We start from the raw sequence: 10,470 nt of genomic DNA, 5'->3' as shown, positions 1-10,470 counted from the left end.
CTGGAACACGTAAACTCTCCCACTTCTCTCATAATCTGAAGAGACCTGAACCATCTGGGCATTCCATAGACGATCACAATACTCTATGATGACATCGTGGTAAGCGCACAGGATGAGCAAGAAATAGCAAGACCACTGGGGTCCTTGACAGGATCAACATTCTTCAAATGGTGGCATAAAAACCCTACAAATACTCAGGTGACGCAGCCTGCTTGTCAACCCAGGTCCCAAAGTCAATGGTGCCGCAGAAAGAAGAAGAAAGAGACACAGAAATACAGTGGGGATCAGGGGGCTACCGCCTTCCAGACGCAATAGCAACCCTCTGAGCCGACTCATGGTTTTTATTTACTATTTTCTACTTCCTTGTACATGCAGGGGATACATCGGTATTTCTCTTCAAACAGATTGGAAGCAAGATATGCTAGGACAGCCATTCCTCAGCACATGAAGTAATCATAAATGCTTTAGCCCTCCCAGGCCGTCATTTGTTGTTTGCTTCAAGCCATCTATGGCCTCTCCCAAAAATCCCCCAAGGCTCCAGTCCTGAGAATGTCAGAGCTGATGGTTTTCCATCAGCAACATCAATGCTTCAGCAATCTTGTTTTCAAAATGCCATTCTTTGATGTTACCTCAAGGGTCATGAGAGTCACAAGACTCTGTATAGACTGACCTTCTACAGCCACTCTATGGCGCCAGTCTTTTCTTTCCATTCTTTGTCATGTTGCATATTCATACCTCCAACGTCTCCCCCTTTTTAAAATTTTTATGATTCTTATTTATTAATCATATTGGCAAGTGCTATAGTGGCTAATTGCTGTTGTCGTCCATTGATTTCTGTTGTAATTCGTCTCCAGACTGTATAGAAACAAAAAAAACAGACATATGAATATGAACATAAAGCCCCATAGTACCGCCAGTGGTCTTTAAGTGAGGAATGGGATTTAGTTGTGATAAACCATCAGCCACAGCCTCCAGAACGTTAGATCCTTGAAGTAAATGTAACTTCTGAAAGAAAGTTTCCATAATCTCATTTCGTATATTATTAATATCAATTGACAAGTTCCCTTGATTTAATAAATGTTGTTTTACTTTATCCCAATTAAAGGATGATTTGTTATACTGGTGAGGAGTCACACAAAATGAAGTAATATTCCATTCACATTTAAGTCTTATTTGTTTTTGTAAACTATTCACTTATCTCCCAACAAAATTACCACCTGCTGTAAATCTGCCATTATAGCCACAAATAACGTAGCTGCATTTAAAGGGTAATGATGATCTCTCACCAGTTTTTCCCCTTCTATAGTGAGCTTTTTTATTTGCCCCCATGTTGGTGTTTTACTATTACTCGTTTGAGGCAATGGTATTGACTTTTTCTCTTGTGACGAATAAACTGACATTTATTTCAAGGCATGTACTGGAGGCTCCCTGACTGGATCTAGACTCATCCAATTTCTTTCTTTTTTCTTTTCTTTTTTTTGTCTTTTTACCTTTTCTGGGGCCGCTCCTGCAGCATATGGAGTTCCCAGGCTAGGGGTCTAATCAGAGCTCTAGCCACCGGTCTATACCAGAGCCACAGCAACACGGGATCAAGCCACGTCTGCAACCTACATCACAGGTCACGGCAACTCCAGATCCCTAACCCAATGAGCAAGGCCAGGGATCGAAACCGCAACCTCATGGTTTCTAGTCGGATTCGTTAACGACTGCGCCACGACGGGAACTCCTAGACTCATCCAATCTCTTTTCTTTCCATTCTTCGATATTTCTTCTGGTAACCCAGTGAAGTTGTCCATTCTCTGTAAGGATAAGAGCAAAACCTCATCTCTTTTTTACTCTGTATCCCTCAAGCCATTCTCCCTTTTCATTTCTCTAAAATACAGGGGTGTAATCATCAATATCAGCAGAAGGATTATATCTAACCCACTGTCTTGTGACTCAAAATGATGCATTATAGGTGGTTTATCATTAAATCCTCTTATATCCAAAAAATTTAAGGTGAATAATGCTTGTGCTAGAATTTCCCTGGGCATAAGGCCTATATTCCCCTTTTTGTTTAAAAATAATATTTTTTTAGCATTTTATGAGCTCTTTCTATAATGGCTTGACCCTGAGGATTATAAGGTATCGCAGTGACATGCTGAATATTCCAGTCCTGAAAGAATTTATTTAAAGCCAAACTAGTATATGCAGGACCATTATCTGTTTTTATAGTTGATGGAGTACCCATACCGGAAAAGGCCTGCAATAAATGTGCTTTGACATCTTTAACTGCTTCTCCTGTATGGGAGGAGGCAAAACTAACATTTGAGTAAGTATCTACTGATACATGTACACATCCCATTCTACCAAATGGGGGAACATGCATTAACATCCATCTGCCAAATATCATTTGATTGGATTCCTCATGGATTAAGAGTGTCAACATGGGTAACAGGGTGTGTTAGAGTCCATTCAGGACAGGCAGCAACAACGTCTCTAGCTTGCTGGCGAGAAATATCAAATTTTTGCATCAGTCCCTTAGTATTGATATGAGTTAGTTGGTGATATTCATATGGAGAAGAGCACCTAATTAATTTATCAATCTGTGCATTTCCTTGCATAGTAGGACCTGGCAACAGGGAATGGGACTGTACATGTGAAATATAAAGGGGAAAATTTCTATGTTGAATAATTTGTTGTAATATGTTAAACAAAACAAAAATGGGTTTAAGAGTGTTTTCAGGTAATGACATGGTCTCAATATTCCTTGTTACTCTTACAGCATATAATGAATCAGAAATAATATTAAGGGGTGAATTCACATCCTGTAGAACATTAATAATAGCGTCCAACTCAGCCTACTGTACTGACTGATATGATGAGACCTGTATCTTCGTAGTAGGTCCCGTATATCCTGCTTTGAACTCTTTATTGGCATCAGTAAAGTAAATTGGGGCATTAGCAATAGGGCTTTGCTTTGTATTAACAGGTATTATCCATTCATGTTTACTAAAAAATTATATTATTGGATTTTTAGGATAATGTGGATGTAATTTACCAACATACTCAGCTAAGGCAATCTGCCAATCCATACTTTCTTTCTTTTCTTTTCTTTTTTGTCTTTTTGCCTTTTCTAGGGCCGCTCCAGCGGCATATGGAGGTTCCCAGGCTAGGGGTCGAATCGGAGCTGTTTCTGCCGGCCTACGCCAGAGCCACAGCAACGCAGGATCCGAGCCGCGTCTGCAAATTACACCACAGCTCACGGCAACGCCGGATCGTTAACCCACTGAGCGAGGCCAGGGACTGAACTGGCAACCTCATGGTTCCTAGTCGGATTCATTAACCACTGAGCCACAACGGGAACTCCTGCCAATCCATACTTTCTACAAAAAGTTGTTGTATTTGGCTGTTCAAAGGAACTATAATTTCTGAAGGGTCATATCCTGAAATTTGTTTACAACGAGTTCTTCCTTTAGATATTATTTGAGAAACAAGCATAAGATAAGTGGTTATGGTTTTCTTAGGTGTATGGGTTAGATATTAACATTCTAATGGACCCTATCTTACCACAAGACGGCAGTAGAATTTTTCATCGGTAATATTATTAAAGAAACTGTTTTTTCTGGAGTAATTCAAACAATGTGTCTTCCTTGAAAGGCCTCATTAACAAGTTATAGTTGTTCCTTAGCTAGTTCAGTTAATTCTCTAGGGCTGTTTAAATCAGGATCCCCATTCAAAGTTGAAATAAATGCGTCAATTGATAGTTAGGTATATCAAGTGAAGGATGCAACCAATTAATATCTCCTAATGATTTTTGAAAATCATTTAAGGTTTTTAAGTGTTCTATTCGTATCTGAATTTTTTGTGGTTTATAATTTCTCTTTCCATTAGATAACCCAAGTAAGTATAAGGAACATCACATTGAAGTTTATGTGGTGCTGTCTTAAGCCCATATGATATTAATTCCTCTTCTGTCCTCAAAAAAACTTTATGCAATATTTCTTTGTCAGGGTGCACCAATAAAATATCGTCCATATAATGAACAATATAAGCCTCAGGAAATTGTTTTCAAATATTGTGTAAAAGCCTTGCAACAAAATTGACACAATGTAGGACTATTCATCATTCCTTGGGGCAAAACTTTCCAAACACATCTCTTGACAGGTTCTTTATTATTAATAGAAGGAATTGTAAAGGCAAATCATGTAATATCATCAGGATGTAATGGAACAGTATAGAAACAATCTTTTAAATCCATAATAATAATAGGCCATGATTCAGGAATCGTGGCAGGTGATGGCAATCCAGGTTGTAATGCACCCATAGGTTCCATAATAGCATTTATTTTTCTGAGGTCTGTCAACATCTGCCATTTACCATTTTTCTTTCTTTCTTTTTTTTTGTCTTTTTGCCTTTTCTAGGGCCGTTCCTGGGAAATATGAAGGTTCCCAGGCTAGGGGTCTAATCAGAGCTGTAGCCACCAGCCTCCACCACAGCAATGACCACGTCTGCAACCTACACCACAGCTCATGGCAATGCCGGATCTTTACCCACTGAGCAAAGCCAGGGATTGAACCCACAACACCATTTTTCTTTTTAATAACAAAAACCGGAGAATTCCAAGGGCTACTTGTTTCTTCTGTATGTCCAAGTTCATGCTGTTCTTTGACTAATTCCTGAAGAGCTAACAATTTAACTTTAGAGAGGGGCCACCGTTTGGTCCAAATAGGCTCATCAGTTTTCCATTTAAGCTGCAATGCTGTAGTCTTAACAATGGCCCCTATGAAAAAACCGATCTCTTTTGTAAAGGATCATAACCCATGTTGGCCATAATATTTTTGGCTTGTTGAGACAGAGTTGGGATAGTCACATAAGCTCCCCATTGCATTAGCAAATCTCTTCCCCACAAATTTATTGGGATGTCAGCAATCAAAGGCTGTAAGGTCCCTATCTGTCCATCCAGTCCTACACATTGCATATGTAGGACATTGCATATGTTTTGCATGGTCCCTACTCCAGTTAATATAATGGGTACCGACTCGGTACTCCAGTTAGACGGCCAATGTTTAGTGGATATAACTGAAACATCAGCACCAGTATCTATTAGGCCTTCAAATCTTCATCCATTTATAGTAAGAGAAAGGACTGGACTTTAATCAGACACGAAAGTTTGCCAAAAAACTTGTTTTCCTGTACTCCCCAAAACTCCTTGTCTTTGAATGGGAGATTGTTGAGTCTTAATGTAAGGTAAGAGTAATAATTGAGCAATATGATCTCCTTTATTATTTTTTTAATTTTAATTTTCTTTTTTTTTGTCTTTTTGCCTTTTCTAGGGCTGCTCCCGCTGCATATGGAGATTCCCAGGCTAGGGGTCTAATTGGAGCCGTAGCCACCAGCCTACGCCAGAGCCACAGCAACTTGGGATCCGAGCCGTGTCTGTAACCTACACCACAGCTCACAGCAACGCCGGATCATTAACCCACTGAGCAAGGCCAGGGATCGAACCCGCAACCTCATGGTTCCTAGTCAGATTTGTTAACCACTGCGCCACAATGGGAATTCCACTATCTCCTTTATTAATTTGATAAGGTATATTCATTTTTATCATTAATAAAATTTTACCGTGATCATCTTCATCTATTATTCCCAATAGTACCTCAACTCCCTTATAGTTAAACTACTTTGTCCCAGGAGTAATCCAACACTACCTCGGGGGTATATAGGTCCCTTTATTCCTGTGGGTATCTTATAAATGCCCATAGAAGGCATTAGAAGTATATTGTCAATAACAGAAATATCTAGGGCCATGCCACCTGTTGTTGTGGGCAATAAGTGGGATATTGTGAGAAGAGGGGATTGGCTGGTGTTTGATTGGAGTTCGGGCTGCTCTGAGGGTACACAAAAGGAACAGCGTTCCAAGTTTGATTTTGGCTCATATTGTTTTGGGGGCCTTGAGCAGGACCCCTCTTCCAGTTTCCCAACCGCTGGGAACCATCCTTATGAAATTTAGAACGACATTGATTAGCCCAATGATTACCTTTTTAACAACAGGGACATAATCCGGGAGATCAAGAATTATCCTTATTACTATTTATAACCGGTTTCACAGAAGGCCTATAATTATTAGAGCGAGGAGATTGTTTACAATTTGTAAATTGTAAATGTCCCTTCTTTCCGCAATTAAAACATTTAGTATTGGAATTATTTTTACTTTGTATTCCTGCTATAGCTTGGCAAGCAATTGCATTTTATACGGTTCTGAGCCAATATCATGACAAGCTTTTTTTGTCTTTCTTTTGTTGTTGTTGCTATTTCTTGGGCTGCTCCCGCGGCATATGGAGATTCCCAGGCTATGGGTTGAATCGGAGCTGTAGCCACTGGCCTACGCCAGAGCCACAGCAACGCAGGATCCGAGCCGCGTCTGCAACCTACACCACAGCTCACGGCAACGCCAGATCCTTAACCCACTGAGCAAGGGCAGGGACCGAACCCGCAACCTCATGGTTCCTAGTCGGATTCGTTAACCACTGCGCCATGACGGGAACTCCATGACAAGCTTTAATATATTCTTCTAAAGGTTTTCCTTCTGCTTTAAGGGGCTGCAATACCTTCTGACATTCCAAGATAGCATTGTCAAAAGCCAACATTTTCATTAATAGCTCCCTCAGATCTGGATTGGCTACAGTTTTTTGAAGTTTGTCTGTTAATCTAGCTATAAAGTCAGTATATGGCTCCCCATGGGATTGCCTAATGTTAACAGCTGAAGGGGTGGTTTGTCCAGGTGGACTAACCTTCTCCCAAGCCCACTGACACACATAACGAACCTGAACAATTATGTTATCATCAAATTGTAATTGATTCTGAATTCCTGTATATTCCCCAGTCCCCATTAATTGTTCCGTAATGATATTAACAGGTGGATTGGCCGTGGCGTTGCGCCCAACTATTTGTGTAGCTTCGTCTTGCCACCAAGTCTTAAACTGTAAAAATTCTGAAGTAGTTAAACAGGTCCAGGCAATCATTTCCCAATCATAAGAAATTATACGTTCGGACGGGGCCAATGCTTGTAGAAGTGCAACGGTATAGGGAGAATTACATCCATGTTGCGCATAGGCTTGTTTAATTTCTTTTATAGTCTTAAAAGACAATGGCTCATAATCATATTGAATGCCACCCTGAGGAAATTGAGGATTGGGGGTATTCTCTGTGCCTGTACAGGAAGCACCAATGCATCAAGGTCTCCTTCCCTTCTTGCTTGTAAAATAGCTTTTTGAAAGCTAGACAAATGAGGATTCTTGTTAGGTATAGTAACAGAGGTCAAAAATGTTCCATGGTCCCAAGGGACATTAGGATCAATTGGTGGAGTTTCTGTTTTTAAATTACGAGGCTCTGGCCACGGAGTAGGGGGCTGTGAAACAGGAGAAAATGATGCTGGCGGAGCAGGGAAGGCGTGAGTACCATAAGGTTTATGTTTAGTATTCAGCAAATTGACCTTCTTTACTTCCTTTATCAATATTTTCATAAATATGAGATTTAATACTGTCATCTTGATCCTCATTTACTGCTGAATGCTCTTGAAAATCTTCTTTCTCAGAATCAGAAGAATCAGAATTTTCAGATTGTAAAGGGGCTACCATAGTCTGTATTAAGTTACATAAGGACCAAACACTCAGAGGAATGGACTCTCCACAATGATAAGCACGGCACAAACAGGGCATCACCTCTTTCCCTTTCTCTACGCTCAGGGTCTCCTTTTCAGGATCCAACCAGTAGCAATGTTTAGGAATCGCATCAAATAATTCTCTAAAGTTTTCATCTTTCACTTTCACACCCGAGCTACGTAATAAAGTTTTCAGTAAAATAATATAATCTGCATGTTTAGAAGGAGATTGCCCCATTGTTACCCTGATTAAAAAATCCACGGGGGTGTACTCACCTCCAGGTACTTTCCCCGTCCGTCGCCTTTTCAGCAGGAATTCCCCGCATCTGCTCGCACCTTTTCAATAGTCTCGCAGACTCTAAGCCGCTTCAGGTCCCTGTTTGGGCGCCACTTGATGAAGCCTGCTCGTCAACCCAGGTCCCAAAGTCAATGGTGCCGCAGAAAGAAGAAGAAAGAGACACAGAAATACAGTGGGGATCAGGGGGCTACCGCCTTCCAGACGCAATAGCAACCCTCTGAGCCGACTCATGGTTTTTATTTACTATTTTCTACTTCCTTGTACATGCAGGGGATACATCGGTATTTCTCTTCAAACAGATTGGAAGCAAGATATGCTAGGACAGCCATTCCTCAGCACATGAAGTAATCATAAATGCTTTAGCCCTCCCAGGCTGTCATTTGTTGTTTGCTTCAAGCCATCTATGGCCTCTCCCAAAAATCCCCCAAGGCTCCAGTCCTGAGAATGTCAGAGCTGATGGTTTTCCATCAGCAACATCAATGCTTCAGCAATCTTGTTTTCAAGATGCCATTCTTTGATGTTGTTCTCATTCGTTTTGCCTCAAGGGTCATGAGGGTCACAAGACTCTGTATAGACTGACCTTCTACAGCCACTCTATGGCGCCAGTCTTTTCTTTCCATTCTTTGTCATGTCACATATTCATGCCTCTAACACTCAGAGAAAATTTTATTTATTTTTGTCTTTATGCCATTTCTTGGGCCGCTCCCACGGCATATGGAGGTTCCCAGGCTAGAGGTCTAATTGGAGCTGTAGCTGCCAGCCTACGCCACAGCCACAGCAACGCGGGATCCAAGCCGCGTCTGCGACCTACACCACAGCTCACGGCAACGCTGGATCATTAACCCACTGAGCAAGGGCAGGGATCGAACCCACAACTTCATGGTTCCTAGTCGGATTCGTTAACCACTGCTCCACAACGGGAACTCCAGAGAAATTTTTAGAGATTCAGTGGTTTGGACAATGCTAGGACATTCCCTCCAAAGGAGAAATTTTACACCACACACTTGTCACCACTAAGAGGGAGCACAGTGAGGTCTCCAGATAGTGTATTCTCCATTTGGGAATACTGTTCTGACTCATATATTGGGTGACACAAAAGATAGTGAGGCCTAGAGCAGCAAAGACTATGTGGTAGGTCCATGGCACAGCAGAAACAAATATGACTAGGAACCACGAGGTGGCGGATTTGATCCCTAGCCTCACTCAGTGGGTTAAGGATCCGTGGTGTAGGTCGCAGATGCAGCTTGGATCCTGAGTTGCTGTGGCTATGGCACAGGCTGGCGGCTGCAGCTCCAATTTGACCCCTAGCCTGGGAACCTCCATATGCCACAGGTGCGGCCCTGAAAAGCCAAAAAAAGAAAAGACTATGCGGGCAGTAGGTCCAGACTGTGGTACAAATGTCCCTGCTGCTTGGTCCACAAGATACCCTATTGTATGAGAGGTGTCAGTAATGGGAAAAGATGCCACATGCTGTTTAGGACAAGCCTCGACAGGAAGTCACACATAGACCCCTAATTTGCTTGAGCAAGGCCATGTCTTCTGAAAGAGTATTATACACCTTTCAAAAGAAAGTTAAAAATAAATAAAAAAGCTCCTGCTGTGCTACTGAGTCCTAATTGAAACAAAGTGCTTGCTTACCCATAGGACATCAAGTGATCATGCAGCCAGAATGCCTATTATGACTGGGGTTCTGTCAGACCCAAGTCATAAGGCTAGATGGGTCATCAACAATGCTTCATAAGATGAGTGACACATATAGCACTGGGCACAGCTGCACTGGAAGGTAAATGTAAGCTGCTTAAAGAGGTGACCAGACCCAGAACTGCACTGCCGCTGCTTTCAGTTCACACTGATAGAACCACATGGAGTGGTTCCCAGGTGGTCAGTGTGGGGCCACTTACCTCAATGTGGTACATACCTCTGCCCAGCCATCTTAGCTTGAGCTCCCCCGTGACTGAGACCTTCGTTGAGACAGCATCAGCATCAAATTCTCTCTCTACCTAATCCTGTTTCCTTCACTCCCCAACTGGTGTTAACCTAGAGGACTCCCCCCCAGTAACCTTCCTGCACCCAAATCTCCAACTCAGTCATTTTGCCAGGAACTTACCTTATGATGAGTATTTAATTACTTTTTGAGATCAGCTGCATGGATTGTTGCGCCTGTTGCTCAGACAATTTCAGAGAGCTTCATCATGGTGTTATGGAAAGATGCTGTATTAAAGGAGCTTTCCATTTCAAGGACAGCAGGGATGGCAAATTTCAAACACCAGTGCTAGAACTGAGTTGTGGAGTTCTGGCAAGTGTGAGGTCAGATACAGGTTTTAATGCAGCTACTGAAGACAGAACTCTCATTAGCAGGGACGGCTTCATGTGAATGAAAGCAGTTAATTTGCTTGGCAAGGTAGGTGGGCTCAAATAGGATGACAGAAACCAATCTCACTGAGCTTTGGAAATGATGGCAAGAGTCAATTATCTCATCTTCAACCTTCCCAAACTGCAAAATCTCACACATCTAAATGGCTCTGGCATA

Source organism: Sus scrofa, chromosome 4 (genome assembly GCF_000003025.6).
Source record: "Sus scrofa isolate TJ Tabasco breed Duroc chromosome 4, Sscrofa11.1, whole genome shotgun sequence".
NCBI lineage: Eukaryota > Metazoa > Chordata > Mammalia > Artiodactyla > Suidae > Sus > Sus scrofa.
This window is presented reverse-complemented; position numbering follows the sequence as displayed.